This window comes from Marmota flaviventris, chromosome X (genome assembly GCF_047511675.1).
Source record: "Marmota flaviventris isolate mMarFla1 chromosome X, mMarFla1.hap1, whole genome shotgun sequence".
Taxonomy (NCBI): domain Eukaryota; kingdom Metazoa; phylum Chordata; class Mammalia; order Rodentia; family Sciuridae; genus Marmota; species Marmota flaviventris.
The window spans coordinates 32149182-32163820 of NC_092518.1; positions in this window are offsets into that span (position 1 = coordinate 32149182).

The following is a 14639-nucleotide window of genomic DNA, read 5'->3' on the forward strand; positions in this document are numbered from 1 at the left end:
GCTTGGGAGACTGTGACAGGACAACTTAGCAAGGTCCTAAGCAACTTAGTAAGACCTTGTCTCAAAATAAAATATAAAAAGGGCTGGTGATGTGACTCAGTGGTTAAGCACACTTTGGTTCAATCCCTGGTTAAAAAAAAAAAGAAAGAAAAAGAGAAAGGAAAGAAAGAAAGTGAAAGAGAAAAAATTCAGGAACCGAAGGGTTCGTTCTCTCTCTCAAGGTTCACCTGGCACATTTCACCCCACTTTCTCTATGATTGCCTTTTGGCTCAGTTTTAGAGGTTTCTGTCTATGATTGTTTGGCCCCGTAGCTTTTAGGGTCCCTCTACTATGCACAGGATTCCTTCACTCCTTCCCTCTGCATAGCTTATCAGAGCCACTGGGCTCCAAATCTGCATGCCTTGGTAAATTTCTATATGGAACAAAACTGTTCCTTTGCTTCAAATTTCCTAGAGAAGCAATCTGATGGGTTCAGCACAGTTTATGGAGGACCTACAAGCCTGCCCCACCACCTTAAGTTAGACACTCACCTTAGGTCTAGTTAACTCTAGGCTGGGGAGTGGGAAGAGTTCCCTGGCTTACTGCCTACTTGGAAGGATAAAGGTTCAGGAGAACCTTATCTAGTGGGCCTGTCCAGATCATTTATGCTGCCTAACATAAGCTGGAGTATGCACATAGGAACGGGAGGGGTTCAGCATGGGCCTGCAGAACGAATGTACAATTGAATGAATGAAGGTGTGTATGACAGAAACCAGAAAGAGTCAGAACGATTCAGCAGGAAACTCTAAAGAAGAACCAGTCCAGTTCCCACAATATTGACAAAGCATGATTTCATCTGACATAAGACATCAACCTGACCTTATGCATTTTTGGGACCCTTAGTACCTCCACTCCAAAACTTCCAAGCACCTGTTCCTATAAAAGCTGGAATGAGACATAAGCCATAGAATCAGAGACTATTTAACAGAAAACTGTACCCTGGAGGCTATTATAGGGCTTATTTCATTTTGCTTCATATTTTTTGTTATGTGTGTAAATGTCTGTCTCCCTCAATAAATGTTAGAATTCTTGAATGCCAGAAATGTGTCTCATATGGCATCTATGTCTCCAAAGCACCAAACACCTTGTCTTGCTCATATTTTTGCCTAGCTTCAAATCCGAGTCTAGCATGTTGCCAGTCATATACCTTAAACCAAGTCACTTAGCCACTCTGTACCTCAGTTCCCTCATCTGTAGACAGGGAGTAATAATAGTACCTACCTCATCTGGTTGTCATGAGGATTAGCTAGCTAAAACACAGCAAATCATTTTAAACAGTTCCTGGCATGCAGTAAGCTCTTAAGAAATGTCAGCCATTATTAATAGGTGTTGTTTTCAGACTGAGTTGACTTTTGAAAGGCTCCTGAGATATCTATTGACTGATCTCTGCTTCTGCTTTGTTGTTTATCTCCCCCATCTGGGACAGCTGTGAGTGCGTAAGCTCATGGGCGCTGCTGGTATCTAGAGGTCACTATTGAGGACAGAAGCTATATCCAGGCAAAATTGAGTCCCAGACAAAATAATCACCACTGAGTCTCAACCCCAGCACCTCCCTGGAGTCCAGGCCCTTGCTACCTAAAGGTGAACTTCTATGTTGCCTGGAAGCTGAGCAGATCCCTCTGCAGGCGCGTGCACACAACCTGGGGCTTGCTGCCTGCCCTTGTTCCTGTCACTCCTGCTGAGTCCTGGTTCCCCAGGGCCTCTTTTGCCCTGTTCCCAGCCACCACTCCACCCCCCATCAATAATCTTACATCTCCTGGCTCTCCTCTCTCTCTGCCTTCCCAGGTGACAAATAACTCCCCTGGTGGAACTTCCATGTGAATAAGAAAGAGGAGAGGACTTTTCCTCCCCCACCAAGTTATATGTATGCATTTTTTACAAGAGCTATTGGGAGATGCTCTAACTTTATCTCACTCAACAGAACAAATTCAGCCATGTGCATCTATCCTAGTTTGGTTCTTTTGGAAGTGAAACTTCAGACCAAGACTTGGGCACAGGCATTCATTTGACAAGTGATCTCTGGAACTCAGAGGGAGAGAGCAGGGAGAGGAAATAAAAAAGGGGAAAGCCAACTGGATGCATGTGGTGGCAGTGGCACATGCCTGTAATCCCAACAGCTTAGGGGGCTGAGACAGAAGGATCATGAGTTCAAAGTCAGCCTCATCAACAGCGAAGCACGGGCTGGGGATGTGGCTCAAGTGATAGCGCGCTCGCCTGGCATGCTCTCCTGGCATGCGTGCATCCTGGGTTCGATCCTCAGCACCACATACAAACAAAGATGTTGTGTCCGCCAAAAACTAAAAAATAAATATGAAAATTCTCTCTCTCTCTCTCTCTCTCTCTTTAAAAAAAAACAACAGCGAAGCACGTTAAGCAGCTCAGTGAGATGCTGAGATGCTGTCTCTAAATAAAATATAAAATAACTCAGTGGTTAAGTGCCCCTGAGTTCAATCCCCAGAACCATCTCCCCCACCCCACCCCCCCAAAAAAAGAAAGGGGGAAGCCACGGTAAGTTTGTGATAAGGTCGCTCTCCCAGGCAACTCAAGTTTGTCTTGCTAGGATGTCCTGAGAAGTATGTGAAATGTTTCTGGACTTGTCTACCTGAAAGTGAGGTGGCAGGAGTATTTAATCTTGATTCCTGTCCCACACTGTTGAATTTTGCCCCTGTAGGGTTAGACTGGCCTAGAGGGCTACTGCAGCACCAGAGACACCCAGGTGGAAAGTGGAACAATATAATCTGACTTCACAGGAAACTGAGTACCACTCCCAAGTTTCCCTAAAAGATGTGACTCTGAGTACCAGAGTGTCTACTAGCATATGGCAGGCCAGGGGCAGGGATGGGGGTTGAGCACCATCACAGAGCATCATAGAGGCATTAGGTGAGGCCCATCCTGTCTGTGTAAGAGAAGCCCAGCTGAGAAGAGTCAAGAGGGAAAATTGTCCCCTTCCCCCACCATGTCCTCTTTCTCAAAGGACAACGGAGGCTCCAGCCTGTATCAGATAGCTCTAACTTGCCTGAGAGTCCTCAAGCCTGGCTGCAGCATAACAGCCCTAAAGCCTGACAGTCATCCAGCTGAGTCGCGGGGTTTGGCTGGATTCCGAGATGATGCTGTATCCCAGCTTCCAGGGCTGGCTGAACTTTTATGTCCATTCTCTTCCAAACCTATTCAGAGCCAGGTTGGAGGAATTGCAGTAGGGGTCTGGCAGGGGGTGTCCCTCTGAACTGGCCCTCTTTCTCCTTCCTTGGGGGAGCTGAGAAACTTCAGGCCAGCTCACAAGACTCCAACAGGAGCCCCTGATTTCTGGGTACGATGGCAGGTCCTATTTTATCAGTCTGAGCGACCTCAAGCTGGGTGACTGGAAACTGACATGCCTTCTATTTATTTATGAAATTTGTAACTGTGGAAATTAGCCTTAGAAGTTGTAGACCCATTACTATTAGCTTTATCGTCCTCCTAAGACATACCCTGAGGCATCCTCCAGATTGAATCCTATTGTGCTTTGCAATAAACCCATAATTGATAATGCCACGGAGCTTTAATATGGATGGAGAAATGAAATCTAGAAAGTAAATACATTCAGAATTTTGCTAGCAGGCTGAATTTAAAACTGATTTTCTGAACCTACCAGGATTATTCCTCCTCAATAATGATTTAATTTGAGTGAGCCACCCTGAGAGCTCTTGGGAGGGAGGACAAGTGTCGCCGGCTTTCTCACAGGGGCCCCTTAAAGAACTTTATCCTGCATTTTGCACCTGTAAGTTTCTGAAGATAAAATTAAACTCTGAAATTATACATGATGGACCAGTAAATAACACAGGGACCCGGGCCTTGGCTGCTGCTCCGGTGTCCTGATGCAATCACCTGTCACTAACGCTGTCAGCAGAGGGATGCCGATTCTGTTCGCTTCTACCAGGCAAGCAATTATGCTGTGTTCCTACATGAGCTGGGCAGCAGCAGGGAGGGACAGATCTGGAGAAGGGGAACTGTCTTCCTGTCTCTTGGCTTAAAAAGAGCCACTTGGGCTGCAGGTGTTAGGAGAGCCTCCATTAGGTGGTCCCTCCTGCAGCCTCTCAGGAAAGCAGAACTGTGGTGGACCCCTGAGGAAATCCATGTCACTCAATTCCTAATAGATTTGCTGGGAGGAAGGAGGGGAGAGTCCAGATCACCCCCTTCTCTAGGTCGCATTCAATCAAAGAATGAGTGGACGCTTAATGAACCACTGGCCAGGATTTTGTGGTTCAAAATGTAGATTCTGGAGCCAGATCGCCACAGCTCAAGTTCCAGCTCTGTCACTTGCTCATAGTGTGTCCTTGGAATACTGGGTCATCTCTCTGGACATCAGTTTCTTTATTTCAAAAGCAGGGTGTGGAAGGTTCACTTGCTCAGGAAGCCAGCTCTGAGATGGAGATCAGACAGCAGGAAAGTGATCAGGGATAAACACTTGTGGAAGGGACAGGAAGGGAGTCAGGTGGGCCAAAGGACAAGCTGGCATGTGACGGAATCTCAACAAAGACTTCAGCAGACCTCCGTGTCCCAGAGAGCTGTGATGGAGGGAATGGTCCAGGGCTGGAGTGAGGGTGTCAGCCCTGCATTTATCAGTCATTGCTTGAGATTTACTGACTATCTTGAATGGAGGCATTCTTGAAGAGACTGAGAGTTTAGGGCCACCTGCAGGCTACCCTTCCAGCAGTGGGGTAGGGAAGAGGAAGAGAAATACTTCATTCCCAGAACAAGGGAGGCATTACAGTTTCCCCTGCAGATAATAAATGAAAGAGCCTACTTCACAAGCTTAGGTGGCTTAATATGCAGTGCTACAACAAAGTAGGTGCTCTGGAAACGTTAGCTATTTTTATTGTAAAGCACTTTGACCTCTCCTTGTTTAAAGGACCCATGCAATTGGCAATAACAGCATAGGCAATTTTATGGGGAGTGTGCGTAAGAGTATGAGAGGAAATATTGAGGAGTGGGAGGCTTTTGCTCCAGCTTCAGCCAGCCTATATTTATTCTCAACACTCATGGTGAGCAGAAGCAGGCTCTATGAATGGAGGAGGGGACGCACTGAACACAGATGGCACGCTTCCTTCCTGCACTAAAACAGCTCATTTTCTGGAGCTGCTATAACAAAGTACCACTGATTGAAGGGCTTAAACAACAGAAATCGATTTTCTCCTGGTTGTGGAGGCTGGAAGTCCAAGATCAAGATGTCAGCAGGGTTGGTTTCTCCTGAGGCCTCTCTCATAGGTTGCAAATGGCTACCTTTTCTCTGGGTTTTCGCATGATCCTTCCTCGCTCGGCATGTGCACTCCTGGTGCCTCTTTGTGCATCTGAACTTCCTCTTGTTATATAGATACCAACCCTGTTGGGATTAGGCATCCACCTTAAAGTCTTCATTTTAATTGAATCATATCTTTAAAGAGCCTATCTCCAAACAAGGTCACATTCTGAGGTGCTAGGGTTAAGGCTTCCACATCTGATTCTGGAGAGGCATAGTTATCACCTATTTCCTCTATGGGGCCTGTTCATACACCCTAAGCTGCACTTCCTTACCTCATTCCATCCTCTTCCACTCCAAGCCAAATGCGCATTCAGCTACGCTTTGACCTGCCAACCCTTTTGCCCTGCCTGTCAAAACTTCCCTCTTTGTCATCTCGTTTCCTCAGAGCTCTCTATGCTGGGTGCCTGCTTCATTTATAGTTGAAACCCAAATTAGGCCAAAGTATAAAGTAAGCTACTCGGAGTTTTTTGTTGTGTTTTATTTTGTTTGTTCTTTTATTTTGTATTTCTATGATGGAGAGACTTTTTGAGGTGGCAATTTCATGGAACACGGGTAAATTTTGTCAGCAGGGGATGGTAAGACGTTTTGGAGCTGGTGAGGGTTTTGACTTATTAACTAAATTGCACTGTTTTTTGTCAGCTAGCCCAAGACTTCACAGGTTTTACAATGCATGTGAATCCTCTAGGGATCTTGTTAAAATGCAGATTCCAATTCAGGAGTCTGGGCGGAGCCTGACATTCTGCACTTCTAAGCAACTCCCGGCCCGTGCTGATGCTACTGGTCCAGGGAAACACTTTGAGGAGCAAGGGCATACACATGTTTTTAATTTGGGATATTCCCTGTGGCTCAGCCCGAAGTGGCTACAAGAGCTCTGCCTTTTGGTCATGAGTGTCCCTCTCAGGAGGCTTCAAAGAGCTTCCAGGGAGAAGGGACCTCAGAGGTCACCCATTCTGTGGATCACAGTCCAGATCCCTCTTCTTCAGGGCAGGCTGGAGGAGGGAGGGAGGGAGGGTGAACCTGGGTAGGGAAGAGCAAAGGCAGAGGAAAAAGAAGAGATTCTGTCAGCTAAGGAGGCTGTGGAAAATATGTAATGAGAGATTAACCAATCTTCAAAAGGGAGGAGACCGTAGAGACTTTCAAAAACCATGCAGGCCCAAAGCAGGTGTAGTCACTGGGGATCCATGAATCTGAAAGCTAATGGCAGATCTAGAATTGGGAGCAGAGAGAGAGTGGGGGGAAGGCAGACAAGCCATGATCTGAAATAGCTGGGTGGTCTGGCCAATATGGGTGGGCCAGCTGAACTTAAGGATCATGAGGAGATAGACATTCTCCCTAAGAGCATCATATTCAGAAAGATTTTATATCAGAACTACAAGTATTACATAATGATTCATTCACATTCCCATTTTTCAACAAAATGCTGTAAAATCATAAAAATGGCTTCTAATTGGCACAATCTGAAGTTTGTCCCAGTTTTTGCCAGAAAAGATACAATTATAACCCAGAGTAAAGGTATTTGACTTGTTGGTTGCCTACCAGATTCCTTAAAAATAAACATGGGGTTCCTGTCTGGATTGTGCAAATGCTGATAACAGTTGGCATAGTCCCAGTCATTATCTCTTTAGTCTTTTGAGTTAAGACTTGTTGAGCCAACCATAACTGACTTAGTCTGATGGACATCATTTATGGATGACAAAGGTTACACCTAAGGAAGGTAAAGGAAGATACTTGGTGCTTATTGAGAAAGGGAAGGGAAGGCATAACCAAGGGCAAACCATATTCATGCCCTAAACCAAAAAGGGGTATCTATTTCAACCTCATGTTTCTAGATGCTAGAAGAAGGATATTGATTAAGGCTCTGCTTTGAGGGAAGCAAGAACTGTGGACTCCCAAAGATAGACATGGTCAGCACAGGTCCATGACTCTAAGACCACCAAGTGTAGGAGTTAGGTTGGCAAGGTGGAGCTTGAGTTGACTTGGAGCCCATTTCCAACCACATGACCTCAGGAACCAAAACTCTTTGGTGAGAATTTCTACTTTCTTCTAAGATTTTTCTTGATATCAACCCCAAATTTTATTCCCCACCCATGCAGTCACCCACCCACCACTCTCCTATCATCCACCTATAGTCTTACAACTACTCCCATATCTACTCTACCTACTCACCACTCTCCTGCTTATTCATCCACCCATCTGCCATTAACCTGTCCTCTCACTCATTTGTTTTCCATCCCTTTTTCATATCCACACATCTACTAGCCATTCATTCACCTGCCCACTTGCAACCATTGGCCAACACCTATTTATCACTGCGTCTATCCACCATTTTCCTAGACATTCATTCACCAACCCACTTATCTCCCACTTCCCTATATAGCCTGATGTAGATATTAGGTGTCCCCCAAAAGCTCATGTGTGAGATAATACAAGAATGTTCAGAGGTGAAATAATTGGGTTCTGAGAACCTTAACCTAATCAGTGTGGATGGATAACTGGGTGGTAACTGAAGGCAGGTAGACTGTGGCTGGAGGAGGTGGGTCATTGGGGAATGCCTTTGGGGTATATGTTTTGTTTGTGGTGAAGGGCTCTCTCACCCCTCACCCTCTGTCCTTCCTGGCTTGATGTTCTGAGCTGCTTTCTTCTGCTATGCCCTTCCACCGTGAGGGTTTTCCTTACCTCTGGCCCAGAGCAGTAGAGTTGGCCATCTATGGACTGAGACCTCTGAAACTGTGAACCCTAAATAAAATTTCCTTCTCTAAAATTGTTTTCAGGTCTTTTGGTCACAGTGACAAAAAAGCTGACTAAAACTTATCCTATCCACCAACTATCCACTAGCCTATCCTTCTACCCACATATAACCTTTCTAACACCTATGCAATCTATTTCTTTTTGGTGGGGAGGTACCAGGGATTGAACTCAGGGGCACTCAACCACTGAGCCATATCCCCAGCCCTGTTTTGTATTTAGAGACAGTTGCTTAGCATCTCGCTTTTACTGCGGCTGGCTTTGAATTTGTGATCCTCCTGCCTCAGCCTCCTGAGCCACTGGGATTACAGGCATGTGCCACCACATCTGGCCCATACAACCTATTTACATATCTCATAAATTATTTATTTATTCAACATTTGTTGAGATGTATAACAGTGAGGAAGCTGCAATCTATAGCTTCTAGACATTCACAATTTAGCATATGAAAATAATAGTATATTTGATAAACAGTTTACTAGAGCAGGAATAATTAATGATTCATTTAATCATTAATTAATCTGACTGGATAGCATCAGAGGAGGGCATTTGAGCTGGGTCTGAAAGACATCTTATGTTTCACCAATTATTCCTGACCGAGGAAACAGCTTAAGCTTGCTGGTATGAAGGAGCCCTCTTAAATTTGGTGAGAGGTTGTGAACAGTTATCATTTAAGATGGTGAGAATGGAGAAAAGGTTAGTAGGAGATGAGGTTGGGTACCTGGTACCAGTTTTGAGAAAGACCATGCATCCCATGTTATGGAGATTGAACTTCATTCCAAAAAGCCAGAGTCATCAAAGTGCCATCACCATGATTTGTGCTTCAGAATAATCTCAGGTGGCAGTCATTAAGCCGAGACAGAGGAAGGAGACCAGAGGCAGAAAAACCAGTTAGAAGGCAATTGCATTATTCTAGATAAAGATGACAGGGATCTGGCTGTGGGAGTAGGGAGGAGATGACAAAATTTGAAAATGATTTAGGTGGTTGAGTCATTTGCCATTAATGGAACTGAGGATTCTACCAGGGGCTACTGAGACAATGGTGAGGTCACTTGCAGAGATGGGACCTGAGCGGGAGGAACCAGATGGTACAGCCAGAGTGGAGGAGGAGAGAGGCAATCAGATGGGTCTTGCCTGAGCGACACCCAAACGGATCCAAAATCCTGGAGGCAGATGGGTATTCAGACCAGAGCTCAAATGAGGTATGCTTTGGATTGTGGAATAAGAGGGTACAGAGAGAACAAAGGAAACAGTATACTTATCAAAGTAAGAATATTAGTGTTGGCACAATACTATTAACTAAGCTAATAAAGTCAACTAAAAACTTCATGAATGTTTACCAGTTTTTCTACTGTTGTCATTTTTTTCTGTCCCAGGATCCAATCCTTGTGAGTTGCCTTTAGTTGTCTTTTCTTTGTCTCTTCTAATCATTGATGAGAAGAATTGAGGACAAATGAATGGCCCAAGTCAAATGCTGAAGATAAGTCTGGTGAGATGTGTACCTTGAAGTTACTATTAGCTTTTGGAAATTGTTGGCATCTTTTCCAGTTACTATTGCTGCATGACAAATTAACCCAAAATTTAGTGCCTAAAAAACCAAAAGTCATTTCATTGTCTCTCACTGTTTCAAATAGGGCATAACCAAGATAGTTCATCTCTGCTCCATGATGTCAGAACCCCACCAGAAAGATTCAAAGTCTGGGAATTGGAATCACCTGGAAGCATCTTCACTTATCTGTCTGGCAGTTGATATTGTCTGTTGGCTGAGACCTTTGTTGAACTATCAGACAGAGTACCTACATAAGGCCTCTCCATGTGGCTGCTGAGCTTCCTCACAGCATGGCGACTGAATTCTAAAAGTGAACATTTCAAAAATTGGAAGCTGCATCACCTTTTGCTACCAAGAATCAGAAGTCACATGCTGTTATTTCTGCTATTGTTGCAGGCTTACTAAGATTCAAGGGGGAAAGAAAATAAATCCCAGGTCTTGATGAAAGAAGTATCAATGTCATATTACAAGAAGAGCATGTAGGATGGAGATCATATTATGACCATCTTGGAAAATATAATCTACCACAAGGTCTTCAGGTTTCAGGGGTGGTGTGGGGAGAGAAGTCAGACCAAGAGGGGCATGCAGTAAATAGCAATCAGAAAGTAGACAGAGCATGGTGCATATTTTTATGTCATTTGATATTGTAAGGATACAGGGCACCTTGTGAAGGAAGTAGAGGGAGCAAGTATGTATTTTAGGAAGAATTATCACTCGAGTGTGTAGGGAGGAATAGATTGAAGAACTTAAAGAAATGAAATAATTGATAGAACAAGGAAACCAAAAGGAACAGCCGTCATGCAATTGCTAAGAGATGGTCTGGGTTCAAGTCTCAAGTCTGCCCATCTCCAGTAGGTGGCCTCAAGAAAGTTCTTTCTCTTTGTATCTCAGTTTACCCACTTTTAAAAATGAAATAAATAATTGAACAAATTTGTGAGAGTTGTTTTCAGTACTAAGGAAGATAAAATATCAGAACTATGGCTGGTACAGAGTAAATTGCTGATTGCATATTCTTAACTTTGCTACATATAGCTAAGAATCAGGAGGACAAGGGAAGTGCTATTCTGGAAGAGGAAAATTAGTTATTCTTGGCAAGGAAAGGGGATGCTTGTCTTCAGAGAAGGATGGAAAACAGGAAAAGGTGAAGTTCAGAGGGGAGGTGGAATCTGGAGAATTGGTACCTCAGCTGGTCTCTATTTTATCTTTGAGTTAAGAACTTAAGGCACCTAACAGGACTGAGTGAGCTGTGGGTGGGTTGAAAGCTTGGGGAGGAAAGAAAAGTTTAGGAGCAGCAGAGTGGTGGGAGGGGGGCATGTGGTGTAGGGTCAGAGGGAATTCTAGGCTGGCTTAGAGGTGGCCACCCTTTGTCAATAACAGTTTGACACCCTTTGTCAATAACAGGCAGAACAATATCAGTTTATAATCTGCTTCTTGGACAAAGTTATGAGATCTTCCAACAGGGTGGTTGATATCAGGGAGGGAAAATGGAGGTTTGGTGCTGTGGTGGGATAACCCAGTGGGAAGTATAATGAGGGTGCTCAAAAGGCCATGAAGATAATGACAGGTGGTGGGGTACAAGCCTGTCTGAGTAGGGAGAGAAGAGAGTGTTTATTGAGGACTACGAAAAGAAAGAAATCTGGGGTGTGCACAGATCTTGAGCAGAGAAGGAGTAGCCCTTGACTACCCACTACTGGGGTTCTGCCTTTATTTACTTCTAAGCTGACCTTTCTCATGGAACCCCACATCCACCCAACACACACACACACACACACACACACACACACATACACACACACACACTGGACTTACACAGGTCCTCTGATCTCTGTGTTGCCAGGGTGACTGCTTAGGACATCCCACAGAATCCTCCGTGGCTGCTGATGCTCAGCAGAAGGAGAAAGAAAGGCTAAAGAATGTGAAAGACAATAAAAGAATCACCCAGGGTCGGGGTACCAAAAAATGCTGGGCATATTGAGTGACTTGGTCTGTTGGTGCCCCTGGGATCTGGCAACTCAGTGTGTGAAATGGGGAGAGTTATTTCCATGTGAAATCTCCCACAGTCTTGTCACCTGGCACATCCGGCCCGGGTGGTGTTGATATAAAAACAACTCGAAAGAAAAACAAACCAGAAAAATGAGGAAGTTCACATTCATTAAGCAAAGCAAACATTTTCCCCCCTAAAATTAACTCTGACAATCTTTCTTGATGGTTGACTGTGAAGAAGAGAGAGCAGGAAATAAAAGCAGTATTGTTTGGATTCAGGGCATACTTCCTCATCTGAGGGGTTCAGTGAGTGTCTAAAATTAGAAAATTCTTTGCATTATCTAATAACTACAATAATAAGACCTTTCATTAATTGATAGCTTACTATGTTCTGAGCACAATGACATCCAGTCTTCCTGCATTCTCCCATTTTATCCTCATAAAATCCCCTGAGATAGATACTATAATTCTCCATTTACAGAGGAAGAAACTTCAAGCTTAGATTAAGTAATTCACCCAAGATAACAGAGTAAGCGATCAAACCAGAATTTGAACCCAAGATTATTAGATTCCCCCAAATCCATGTTTATAATCACTATGCTGTGTGGAAAAATCTGGAAAAGAAGAAAAAATCACCCCCAAAGCAGCACTGTGACACAATGTTTGGGAGTATTTTCTTCTTGCCTCTTGTCATGTTTTAATTTGTGTGTGTTTGTGAGTATGAATCTATGTAATTATCACATACTGCTTTGAGCAAATTTTCCTCCCCTTTCCAGTTAACATTATACAACATCCCTTTTCCCATGGTGTTCTCAAGTCTTCCTAGCCATCATTTTTAATAGATTCATAATGTTTCATCTGGTAAATGCACCACAATTTATCCTATCAGTCCCTTGTAGCTGAAATTTTAGATTTTGGTATTTGCAATGCTTCTGCTATAGCATTCCCATGCATACAATGTTTTTCAGATTTATGATCATGTCCTTAGACTAAATTTCTTTGGATAGAAGTGAAATTGCTGAGTCTAGCCATATGAACATTTTTATGGATCTTAATTTGTATTTACCAAATGCCTTCCTGACATAGTAGTATTAATTGACATCATTGTAAGCGATAATTTCACCACACCCTCAGTGGCACTAGGTAAGTTTTTAGGTAATTTTATTGGGGAAAATGGCACCTCATTATTTTAATTTGCAATTATTTTCTTACTAATGAGGCATGACATTCTTCTAAACGTTTGTGAACTGGTGGTTTTTTTCCCTCTCTTTGGTGAATTATCTGCTCCTGTTCTTTGCCTATTGAAATATTAGCAACTGAGTGCTTTTGTTTTTTCCTCATTTTCTGACCTCTGTAGAAAGAGATCTGCTGTGTGAATTTTATAAATATTGTGTGCATATAAAGTATATATATATATATATATATATATATATATATATATATATATATATATTAAACTATGAATAACTATGAAGTTAACCTGGTTGGTCTTTTTCTTTTCTGGTGTCTTCTGTCATTTCAGCAAGTAGAAAGTTATTCTTCCCCCAAGAGGCTTGCTAAATATACACTTCTATTTCCTTCTGGGTTTTCTCCTATATTTTTAAAAACGTCTTTCTTTAACCCATATAATATTTCTTTTGTGTATGTAGTGACATGGAACAGCTTGGTAGAAAGAAGACCACCAACCCTAACATCAAAATGCAATTCATAGACAACCCAACAACAACAAACAAACAAAAACCAACTAATCATTTCAAATTATTCCTCTGCTAAATCTTTTCAAAGAATTGATAGATTATGTCATAAAATTGACCGGGGAAAGTTTATTTCCCTTGTCCAGCCTTTGGTTGAAGGGCTGATAAACTGTGAAACGACTCAAAGGAGAGCAGACAAAGGACCTGGGTAGCCCATAAACTGGTCAATAAACCCTCCTCCCCCAACAACTGGCAAATACATATGGAGCTCCAAGTACCAAGTCAGGAACTCGCTGAGATAGTAGGATGGCACAGAGAACAGTTTCTCATCTTCACTTTGCTAGATTTCCCTGCATCATTCTGCATCTTTGACACTGTTGGCCAACTCACAGAACCTCTCAACTCCCTTGACATTCCTTATAACATCCCCTGCGCTCCTCTGAACTTTTTTCTTTTTTTCCTCAGAACCCTTTGACTATTTCTCAATATCCTTACTTTATTCCACTCCTCTAGTGTTTATCTTTCTTAGATTTTTTTCATTAACCTTTGGTTTTCCCTCGTCTCGCTTTCCCTGGATGAACTCATCTGCTCACATGGCTTCAGTTATTATATGCATACTAATGACCCCAAGTCCATGTCTCCTCTAAGAACAGTCATTTGACTGGCCACAGGACATCTTCATATGGAAGTCTTCACCTGTACTTTTAATCCATCAGTCGAAATCTCAGCCCATCTGATCACCACTACCATCAAACTAGCCTATTTCGTTTCTCTCCATTGGATACGATGACTCATGGAAGGGTCTCATTTTCCATCTGGTTCCCATATCAATATTTCCATTCTGCTGCCTTCAAACCTCTTAAATCCATGTCTGCTGATGCAATCCATATGCCAACTCTTTGGTTTTTATCATCCGTGTGGACTATGACAGTAGTCCTGAAACACTTCCTGGCTCTACCTTTGGGAATCCCTCGTGGACATTGCACAGCAAGATGCACAAGACCTTTTGTGATCCAATCCCTGTTTACTTCTCCATTCTTATTTCTTTTGCATTTAGCCTACAAACTCCACACACAGTAGGTAGGTGAATTGTTGTTCCTTCAGCTACACCATGACTTTGCCCTTGCTATTCTTACTACTTGTAATACTATCCATGGCACCTGTAGTTCTCAGGCCCAAGTCTTTGGTTGTCTTAGTGAGTTTCTTTTGGCTACTCTGAATTATGTCTAGACTTCCTGTGAACCCTGTGAAGGTAGAGAGGAGAACCAGACCTCCCCCCAGCCTGCCCCTTGAGGCTCATCTCCAAGAATAGATCCATACTATTCTGTGAGGTGCACTCTAATGAGGGTGA